Source organism: Mustelus asterias, chromosome 3, assembly GCF_964213995.1.
Source record: "Mustelus asterias chromosome 3, sMusAst1.hap1.1, whole genome shotgun sequence".
Taxonomy (NCBI): Eukaryota; Metazoa; Chordata; class Chondrichthyes; order Carcharhiniformes; family Triakidae; genus Mustelus; species Mustelus asterias.
In genome coordinates, this window is record NC_135803.1 from 68,104,348 (window position 1) to 68,114,459 (window position 10,112).

At 42.7% G+C, this 10,112-nt stretch overlaps 1 non-coding gene across 1 annotated transcript; it reads right to left on the minus strand.

The window, feature by feature from the left end:
• Positions 1-2,403: 2,403 nt before the first annotated feature.
• On the minus strand, positions 2,404-2,476 carry trnaa-ugc (transfer RNA alanine (anticodon UGC)). The gene has a single exon. It is a non-coding gene; the product is annotated as a tRNA-Ala (tRNA).
• Positions 2,477-10,112: the final 7,636 nt, after the last annotated feature.

The following is a 10,112-nucleotide window of genomic DNA, read 5'->3' on the forward strand; positions in this document are numbered from 1 at the left end:
TTGGCATACGTAGCATTGTTAGCATATGGGCTATAAGGTGACATGGGGTGAATGGGAGACGCCATGTGTTGGCATATGGGGAAAAAGGGTTAAGTGGCCATGGAGATGGGGGGGAGGGGGCTAATGAATTGGCATGAATTGGCACTAACTTGACATATGTGCTATAAGGGACCATGAACATGAATGAAGAGTCATGGGTTGGCATGGAGGGTTTGAGAGCCATGGGATGAGTGGGGGCATGAGTCGGCTTGATGGGCTTAGTGTGTGTGTGTATGTGGGGGGGTGCTGTGATGGTGTGAAGGGTGACGACTAGAGGACCTAATATTTTTTAAAAACATGAAGGCAGGTTTGACACTCGGCCAGCAGCCCTTGTGGCTGCACCTGAAATGTGCCTGAGGGCAGTGGGCCCAATTCCATTCTCAACCTTGCTTTCCCCCAGTCAAAGTCTGTGGAATGAAGTTCCCATTATTTGGGGAAGTTTTTTCTGAGGCTGGTGCGCTGAGTCAGGATATCTCCCGATGCTGCATACCCAAGATGGGAACGATAATCCAGACCTCACTCACTATTTTCCAAATCATATGTGACTGCCTTAATTTTTTTTTAAACAGTTATCGCTTGTTGTCAGTTAACAACAACAACTTATATTTAACGGAATGAAATGTCCCAAGAAGCATCACGGGGCATTATAAAACAAATATGACACTGACCTACATGAGGAAATATGTGGTCAGGGATCAAAAGGACATGGAATTTCATTTCTCAGGAACTTTTCTGCATTTTATTGTCCCTGATCACCCAGCAATTAATTATCTGCACCCTCATCACTCCCTGTACACACTCCACCACCTTAACGTCATTAAAAGGATTTGATTGTGTAGCTCTATTCTCACTTACAAATCATTTACATACACTGTGAACTGTCAAGGTCCAAGCTGTTATGAACAGGCGGGGAATTAATTTAAATTGCCCTGATTTATTCTCTCATGACCTGAATGGAAACAAAAAGATGTTTTTGTATTTTGATTTCCATTTTTATAAGTGTTGGCATATTTCCTCCAATCCTTGAACACTCATAGGGTGGCACGGTAGCACAGTGGTTAGCACTGCTGCTTTACAGCTCCAGGGACCTGGGTTCGATTCCCAGCTTGGGTCACTGTTTGTGTGGAGTTTGCACATTCTCCTCGTATCTGCGTGGGTTTCCTCCGGGTGCTCCGGTTTCCTCCCACAGTCCAAAGAAGTGCGGGTTAGGTTGATTGGCTATGCTAAAATTACCCCTTTGTGTACTGAGATGCATAGATTAGAGGGATTAGCAGGTAAAATATGTAGGGATATGGGGGTAGGGCCTGGGTGGGATTGTGGTCGGTGCAGACTCGATGGGCCAAATGGCCTCTTTCTGCACTGTAGGGTTTCTATGATTCTATGATTCATACAATAAAAGAAGGATAAAGGAAAGAAAGAGGCATAGGACCAGACCACAACTGAAATATAAGTTATGGTTTTATGTCAGTTAGAATCCAGAATCAAATGTATAAGGGAATGTTTCTTCAGAGGGTGGGTTGGTTGACTATTGCTGGGTGATCTGTCTTTCCAGAAGTGAGACGTCCAGGATGGAAGAAGGCAACTACAGTTAAATTAAGCTTGAAGGCACCAGTTCCAATGTTCTAGTAGCTCATGGTATAGATGAAGGCCTGGTTATTGTACCTGAACAGAGCTCCTTCTGCTGCAATCTGTTCAATGGTAAAATGGCAGACAGCAATAAGCAGTTTGCCTGGAGTTACTGTTCTCTTTGTAGGTCAAACAAAAACACTGACTATAAAATCCAACAGCTTATTAATTAAAGGAAATCAGACATTGCAACTTTAGGTCACGTGGTAGTGTGGTTTTGAGTAGACTTATTTGACTAATGAGGTTCCTACTTGAAACCCATTGTATTTTAGAGCAGGTAACGGTGAGGCCATTGACACCATATTGGAGATTATGAAACATAATCAGCTGCCTTTGTCATAATCTTGCTGCAGCAGATATCCCATCTGTGAAACTATTGCGATAGCTTGCCTGAAAAGTTTATCGTAGAATCAAATCCTTACAGTGAAGGAGGAGGCCATTCGGCCCGTTGAGTCTGCACCGCCCACAATCCCACCCAAGTCCTATTCCCGTAACCCCTCATATTTACCCTGCTAATCCCCCTGACACTAGGGTTAATTTAGCATGGCCAATCAATCTAACCTCCGCATCTTTGGACTGTGGGAGGAAATTGGGGCACCTGGAGGAAACCCACGCAGACACAGGGAGAATGTGCAAACCCCACACAGACAGTGACCCAAAGCCAGAACTGAACCTAGGTCCCTGGCGCTGTGAGGCAGCAGTGCTGACCACTGTGCTACCGTGCCACCCTGATCAAAGTGGAGAATGTGGGAATCAATCCCACGACCTCTCACATGCAAAGCGAGCGCTCTACCATTTGAGCCAATTCCCTGTGAGAAAATATGATTCAAGGGGTGCTACATTCCAGGAGATGTCATCTGTTAGTCTTTGTTTGCTTTCAAACTATTCAGAAACAGAAGCTAACATGTGATCAGCTGGGCCATTTTAACAGCCTACCAGTTGTCTGTTTTAAAAAAGTGAGAAATAATTTTTTAACGTAGCCAGCCTGAAAGAGACATTTAATTTTTTTCCCCTTTTTTTCCATCTTAACTAGTACAAAGCAATCTAATCCTTCAAGCACTGCAGTAACCACTTTTACCCTGCAATACAGCTCTTTGCATGTCAATTCTATATGTCCTTTGATACAGCCATTGCCAATCCACCTCAGTTATTGACCAACCTATTCTATGCTTTTTTATAGTCTGGACCAGCAACACAGTCAAAAATATATCAAAAGCCTAGTTGAAGTCAAGAGGAACAATGTTCACTGAGTTCTTTTTTTATCTATCAGCTCCCACACTTCCTCAAGAAATTTGAACACATTGCTTAAGCATGATCTTCTCCTCCTCAAACAACTGTAATGCCTCCGTGAATTCACACTTCCCTCAGTATCTCACAATACACTTCTTCAGAGAGCCTCTAACATTTATCATGAACCGAATATAGATCCAACAGTCTTTAACTTTCAGGACTGTCCTTTGTCTTCATTCAAGGTTAAACTCTCGCGCCGGAAGTCTACCACCTTGCCTGCTATGGAATCGGCGCGGGCGAGAGTCTAACACAACGGGAAAGCTCCGTTGACCTTGGGTGGGAATTTCCAGTCTCACCCGAGCGAGGCCATAAAATCCCATCCTCTGGGGCGATTCTCCCATCCCGCCATTTTAGCGCAGTGGGTGGGAGAATCACGTGTCGGCCGATTCGCAGTATTCGCGCATGCGTTCCTGCTGCGTGCGCATCTCCCAGCGCTAGATATCCGACGCCATCTGATTCGCGCTGGTAACCAGCGGGTAAGTTATTTTAATCTAATTATAATGTAATTTAGATGTGACTAACAGGCCCGAGACAGAATTCTCCAGGCCCACTCGCATCTCGCACCCCGCCAGGAGTATTCCACTCCAACGGGGTTCAGACTAGCTCCCCACTTCTGAGGAACTAGCGGGACGACCTTGTTGGAGTGAAGGTGGGGCAATCGGGGCCTCCTAGGGAGTCAGGCGGCGGGGGGTTGGTGCCTCCTGGGCATTGGCACCCGGGCAGTGCCAGTCTTTGCCCCCTGGCACAGCCCTAGGGGCAAAGTACCCATGCCCAGGGGGCACCTTGGCAAGGGGCAGTGCCAAGGGGGTGGGGCCTTAGGGGCAATCGATGGGGATGGGGTTCCAGCAGCCACTCTGCCATTGCGATCGACAGGGACTGGAAGGAGGCCAGCGATCGGGCTGGGAGTGGGGGGCTTGGGGGTGGTCACCTGGAGGGGATCTGCCTCCCGGGGGGGGTCTTTGGGGGGGCAGGGAGGGGGTTACTTTAGGGGGGGTGCTGGAGATCATGCAGTCCGGGATGGATGGGGGTGGGGTTTGGGGCTGGCCAACGATAAAGCTGGCCAGCGATCAGGAAGATGACAGTGTGGGGCCACTGAGCATGTGCAGAAGCCTGCTGCTCTCAGCCCCCCGGAGCGGGAATAGGCCCTACCCCCTGAAATCTAACAATAATCACGCTGGTGGCCTCTGCATTGCAGAATGTGGGAGATTCTAGTGGGAACTTCCACTGAAAAAAACAGCGTGATTTATTCCAATTTTCAGCAAACTTGACACTTCGAACTTTTTTGGGAGAATCCCGGCCTATGTTACCTTTTCTCCAATCTATCGATGCAAATCCTGGCTCTAATGATTCCCTATTCGATCCCTGCCAGAATGTGATGAATTTTGTCATTTCTTAATTTTCCCTTGTGTGGAGGCCATCTAGCCTTGGGTCTTATATCTCTTTCAGTATTTTCCAATTTCCTATCAGAAATCTTTGAGTTATTGATTTTAATTAATACAGGGGACTCTTGTAACAAACTGGGATGTCATTTATTTCACCTGAGGGCTACACGTAGCCTTTTGCAATTTAAATATAATGTTCACTGCAAAATATTGGGTGGCAATGAATCAGGTGTACATCATTACTGATCATTACAACATCATTTAGTAAATATATTTGAGAACAGGGGTCTTCAAACTTCTGTCCCTATGAATTGCATGGCATTCCCAGGGCTGAATTAGCATGGCTAGTTTTCTAAAGCCACAATAAAAATGAATATAGCATTACAGCTGTCAGCAGAGATCATTTTTGCTTGCTTCCTTGATGGAATTTACTGCCTCTGACAGCAATATGAACACAAGCAGTCCTGCCTACCACTTATATGTCTTGAAGAAGTAGACTGCCAACTCGGCTTGTGGGTCTTGTGCAAGCACTGGTAGACATGAGGCAGCTCAAGAGTGATGTACATCAGCTTGGAAACAACCGTGCATCATGTAGCTGCTTAAAATAGAGGTAGTGCTAAGAGAAATCACTGCACAATATAAATGGGATAGTTTCTGTAATGGCCAAAATGGAAACCTGCACAACATTATCATGACCTGAAGGAGTTCTGTCATATAATTCCATGAAAATATCTTGAGGAAGTAATACGTAAGGGTAGTCAAACACCACGGCATTTTGAAAATAGTCAGGTAAAGGCAAGTTAAGGTAGGGTGCCAACATTACACGAGCAGGGCTTTGCTGAAATGCGAGCAAAATAGGTCATTGTTATGTGCTTACTGCTTCTTCCATTTAATCCATTTCCTTACAGACATTAATGCAAGAACAAGCTTCCTTCTAAAAAAAAAATCACACATCATGTTTTTAAATTATTCCAAAAGCAGCGTTACTGTCCAATTTGTTAACTTAAATTAATTTATTGGATAGATCTCCCCTCCACTTTACATATATTAACTTTTATTGTTCATCAATATATATTCCAACAGCTGCTTTAGTTCACTTGAGGAAATGAAGACTCAAGCAGCAGACCAAAAATTAAAAGCGTATCTCTTGGGTTTGTGGAAATTAGCTGACAAGTCTTAGATCTTGCCAGGAAAGAAAGATTCTAATCAAAAATGAGAAAATTGGTTGCACTTGGCTTTTAGCATTGAAAATCAAAATGAATTAAAAGCCCAGCACTTCTGGGGCCCATACATTATGATGCAAATGACTCAAGTCAGAAATAGTCTCTTCTACCCATCCAGTCTGACCCGCCACGGTTTATTTTAACTGAAGCACACTGTCACTCATTTTTAATTTTAAAAAAGTCACAAAGTAATAATTACCAGCGCGAGATGAGTGCTTCAGAGCTAATTGTGTTGACTATAGTCTTTTAAAAAGCTGCTTTTCCTGATGGCACATGACTTAGTTACATACAGAGAGAATATTAATACCTGGTGATTGAACACAGATATTACATAATATTAAATTGTACCATCGCTCTCTCTCTCTCAACTTTTAGATTTTGATGTGATTATGCACTTTGAATTTATAATATATTTATTACAAAATCTGCAGAAATTATACTCAAGATCAAATTTACTGAGGGCAATTGCCTGCCACAGTGTAGATGTCACTTTCAAACATATTATAATGCTGTTTTAATTATATACCAGCAACATGAGAGTTTGTGACCCAGACTTTGTTGCTCTGGATTGCTATCCCGTCTGTCAGAAGGCGACAGCAACCTAGCCAAAAGCCAAGTCAGAAATCCTGAGCCAGCTTTTCATCATGTGGTGGGAAGTTGGAAAGGATATAAAGTTAGAATCCTGTACACTAATTTATAATTTCCCTTCCCAGGACCTTCCTGACCACATACTATTTTTTGTTGTTGTGACCCCACATGCATCTATTCAAAGATTGGGGTAACCATTGTAAGTACTTTGGGAAAACTGCTCCTATATATTCAAAACTGAAGAAAACACTATTTGAAATCTTTAGTATAATGATCTGAAGAAGTTTAAATGTCCAGAGTTCTTTTAAATTGAACAGAAAACCCTTGGAGGAAAAAAAGCATCCACTTGCTCATGGATCACTTTGACTGACAGGACACCATGTGTGGCTTAGAGAAAATGCCACCTCATTTTTGTTTGTATTTCAAATTGACCTGCTTGCTTACTGCAGCTGACCTGATTGTAAATGCTTGGCTGAGTTTGAAAGCTCCAGAATCACTTACCTCAGCAGAGAGCTGTGTTCACATTCTGATTGACAGTTTTAAGAGGTTATTGGAGGATAATGTGTCTTTGGTGTGGCTTCTATGAATTATATATTTTCAGTATGAAGTGTGTGTAAATGTCAGCTCTTTTGAATTGTTAGAAATTTATTTTTTAAAATTTCTACTTCAAAGATATCCTGAGGTCTGCCCATAGTGGATTCTTGAGGAGTAGCAATGGTGGATACACGGGGACATGGTGAAAATGAGGGGTCATGGAGAATATGAGTGACATGAAGAGAGAAAATAGGCGCAGGGGAATAGGGGTTAGGTTCAGGAGGCAGAAGGATGATGTTGGGAGCTGACATACTGTCGCTGAAAACCAGCCCCCTCCACAGCTTGGTATGGCTCCTGCTCTGACCAAGACGGCAAGAAACTACAAAGAGTTGTGAATGTAGCCTAGTCCATCATGCAAACCAGAACCCTATCCATTAACCCCATCTACACTTCCCACTGCCTTGGAAAAGCAGCCAGTCTAATCAAGAACCCCACACACTCCGGACATACTCTCTTCCACCTTCTTCTGTCAGGAAAAAGATACAAAAGTCTGAAAACATGTATCAACTGACTCAAGAGCAGCTTTTACCCTGTTGCCGTCAGACTTTTGAATGGTCCTTTCACATACTAAGCTGATCTTTCTCCTCACCCCATCGGTAACTGCAACATTATATTGTGCACCCTTTCCTTTCCTTCTCCCCTATGTACTCTATGAACGGTATGCTTTATCTGTATAGCGCGCAAGAAACAATGTTTTTCACTGTATACTAATACATGTGACAATAATAAATCACTGCAATCAATTCAATTCACCCACATTCTGCTTGCACTGCATCGTGACTCGCCACTACAACCTTTTCCCCACCCACATCTCTCGAAGGTGTGCTATGTTGGGAAAGGCGTTCAGAGGTAGCCTTGAGTTTTGGAAATCAGGAGCGGGCCCAACTCTCACATCCATGGCCTGAGGTGAAAATCCAGGTCCCTGTTCCACTAGTACAGAGTTAGAACTGTGGCATTGCACGGCTTTAAAAGCCACAGCTTACTAAAAGAGACCCTGACAAAAGATGGTGTTTGGGAATGATGTGAGCATCCTAAGACAATTGAAACAGGATTAAAGTAATTTTAATGGAAAACTTATGCTTGTCTGAAACATCTGAAGAGATCACCCATAGCCCAACCTTAGTCCCACTTCCACGCCCTCAGGGCCCTCAGCAAGTTAATTCTAGAAAAGACTGGATCAGTTCTGAAGCTGTGCTGAGCTAGCTGGTTTCTACTTTTTATTCTTAGGCCAGATTGGTTAGCCCAGCATTTGTTGCCCATCCCTAGTTGCCCTTGAGAAAGTGGTGGTGAGCTGCCTTCTTGAACCGCTGCTGTCCATCTGGTGTAGCTACATCATCAATGCTGTTAGGAAGGAAGTTCCAGGACTTTGACACAGTGATAGTGAAGTAGTGGCAATATAGTTCCAAGTCAGGATAGCTTGGAAGTAGACTTGCATCTTGTGGTGTTCTCATGGGTCATTTTGACTGGTAGAAGTTGCTAAGTTGTAAGGTGGGGCTGAAAGTGGCTTGGCAAGTGGTTGTGTTTGTCTCAGGCCTCTACCCTGGATGGTGCTGAGCTTCTTGAGTGTTGTTGCAGCTGCACATAGAGAGTATTCCATCACCCTCCTGGTAAAAGCCTTCGAGATGGTGAACAGGCTTTGTGAAGTCAGATAGTGAGTTGCATGCTGCAGAATTCCCAGCCTCTGTCCTGCTCTTGCACCCATAGTATTTAGATGGCTGGTCCAGTTGTTGGTCATCTAATATCTTTTCATGTGGCTCGGTGACATGTTATTTTACAATACTCCTGTGAAGTGTCTTGGAACACTTTATTATGTTCAAGGAGCTATACAAATATAAGTTTTTGTTGTTTGAGTAAAATTCAAGCAACTGGACGAGCTTATCCTTTGAAAATCTGAGCAGGTAAAAGTTTAGAAAAAGGTGACAAATTCTTTGAGAGAGAGTACTGAGTATTGACAGTAGAACATGAGTTTGAGAGTTACTCTATCCCACCCAGTTCAAAGGCCACACTAAGGTAGGAACCAGTAGTATTACGGTCTTATAACCAGATTAAAAAGAAGTTTCAACAATATAGTTTTTTAGCGTTCATCAGGGGACAAATGTTAATGCTGACTTCATCCTGGTTTTGTTTCCAGATGAGAAACAGATTATTTGGTGTGTTTCTAACTTTTGTATAAATGCCACACAAAGCTCTCTTTACACAGGGATTGGTAATGGCTTCGCTGAGTAAAGTTTGCTAATTGTGCCGCACTATGAGCAGTTTGAGGTGTGGATTTACATCATAAGAAATTGGATTAAGATTGCAATTTACAAAGTCTAACAGGACTGTAATCCTTTTTGATTGATAATATTCCTAAACAGAATGTAATTAGGTTAGTGTGTTTGAGAAACCCAGTCTCAGCAAGTTAGCATCCTTGAGAATGCACTGGTGACATTGTCTATGTTAATCACTTTGTTGGCTTTAATGCTCACTGATATAGAACACTTCAGATAAATGTACTGAAAGAATGTTACTGTTTAAATTGGTCCTAATAGATTGACAGAAAACATGCTCACTTTTCCCAATACTTTTGAATATTGTAAAAAGGTAATAGTTCAATAAAATCTACCATTTAGATTATTGGCACCTTTTTGGGAAACATTTAATTTAGGTAACATCCATTTATCCATTGAAAAATGTTACCCTTAAGTACAAAAATGCAATGGACAGAAATGGGTTTGAAAGGACAAGAGCTAATTTAATAATCTGTCAGCATTCTGTGGGAATGATATTTCAACAATTAATCTTAATTCAAAGCTTTGTCATTGGAAATATGCTCTGTACTTGCATCAGATTAAAATATATATTTACAAATCATTGATCATAAGACCTGAATTTAATCCACATAAGTTTATAACTGCAGGAAAGTTGTTTATTACAATTGGGGTTACAATTTACGGGGCACCATGAGAATGTTACTGAGTTTTCCACATTAATGACGCTACCAATGCAACATATGGTTAAAATTCACTTTCCTTCTTAAATTCACATTTTCCAAATTGTGGTACATAGAGTCATAGAATTCCTACAGTGCAGAAAGAAGCCATTTGGCTCATCAAGCCTGCACCGACTCTCTGAAAGAGTATCTTACCCAAACCCACCCAGCACCCCATCCCCGTAAACCCACACATTTACCATGGCTAATCCACCTAACTAACACATCTTTGGACACTAGGGGGCAATTTAGCATGGCTAATCCACCTAACCTGCACACCTTTAGACTGTGGGAGGAAACCAGAGCACCCGGAGGAAACCCAAGCAGACATGGGAAGAGTGTGCCATTATTCAAGAAGGGAAGTAGGGAAAAACCAAGAAATTACAGGCCAATGAGAAT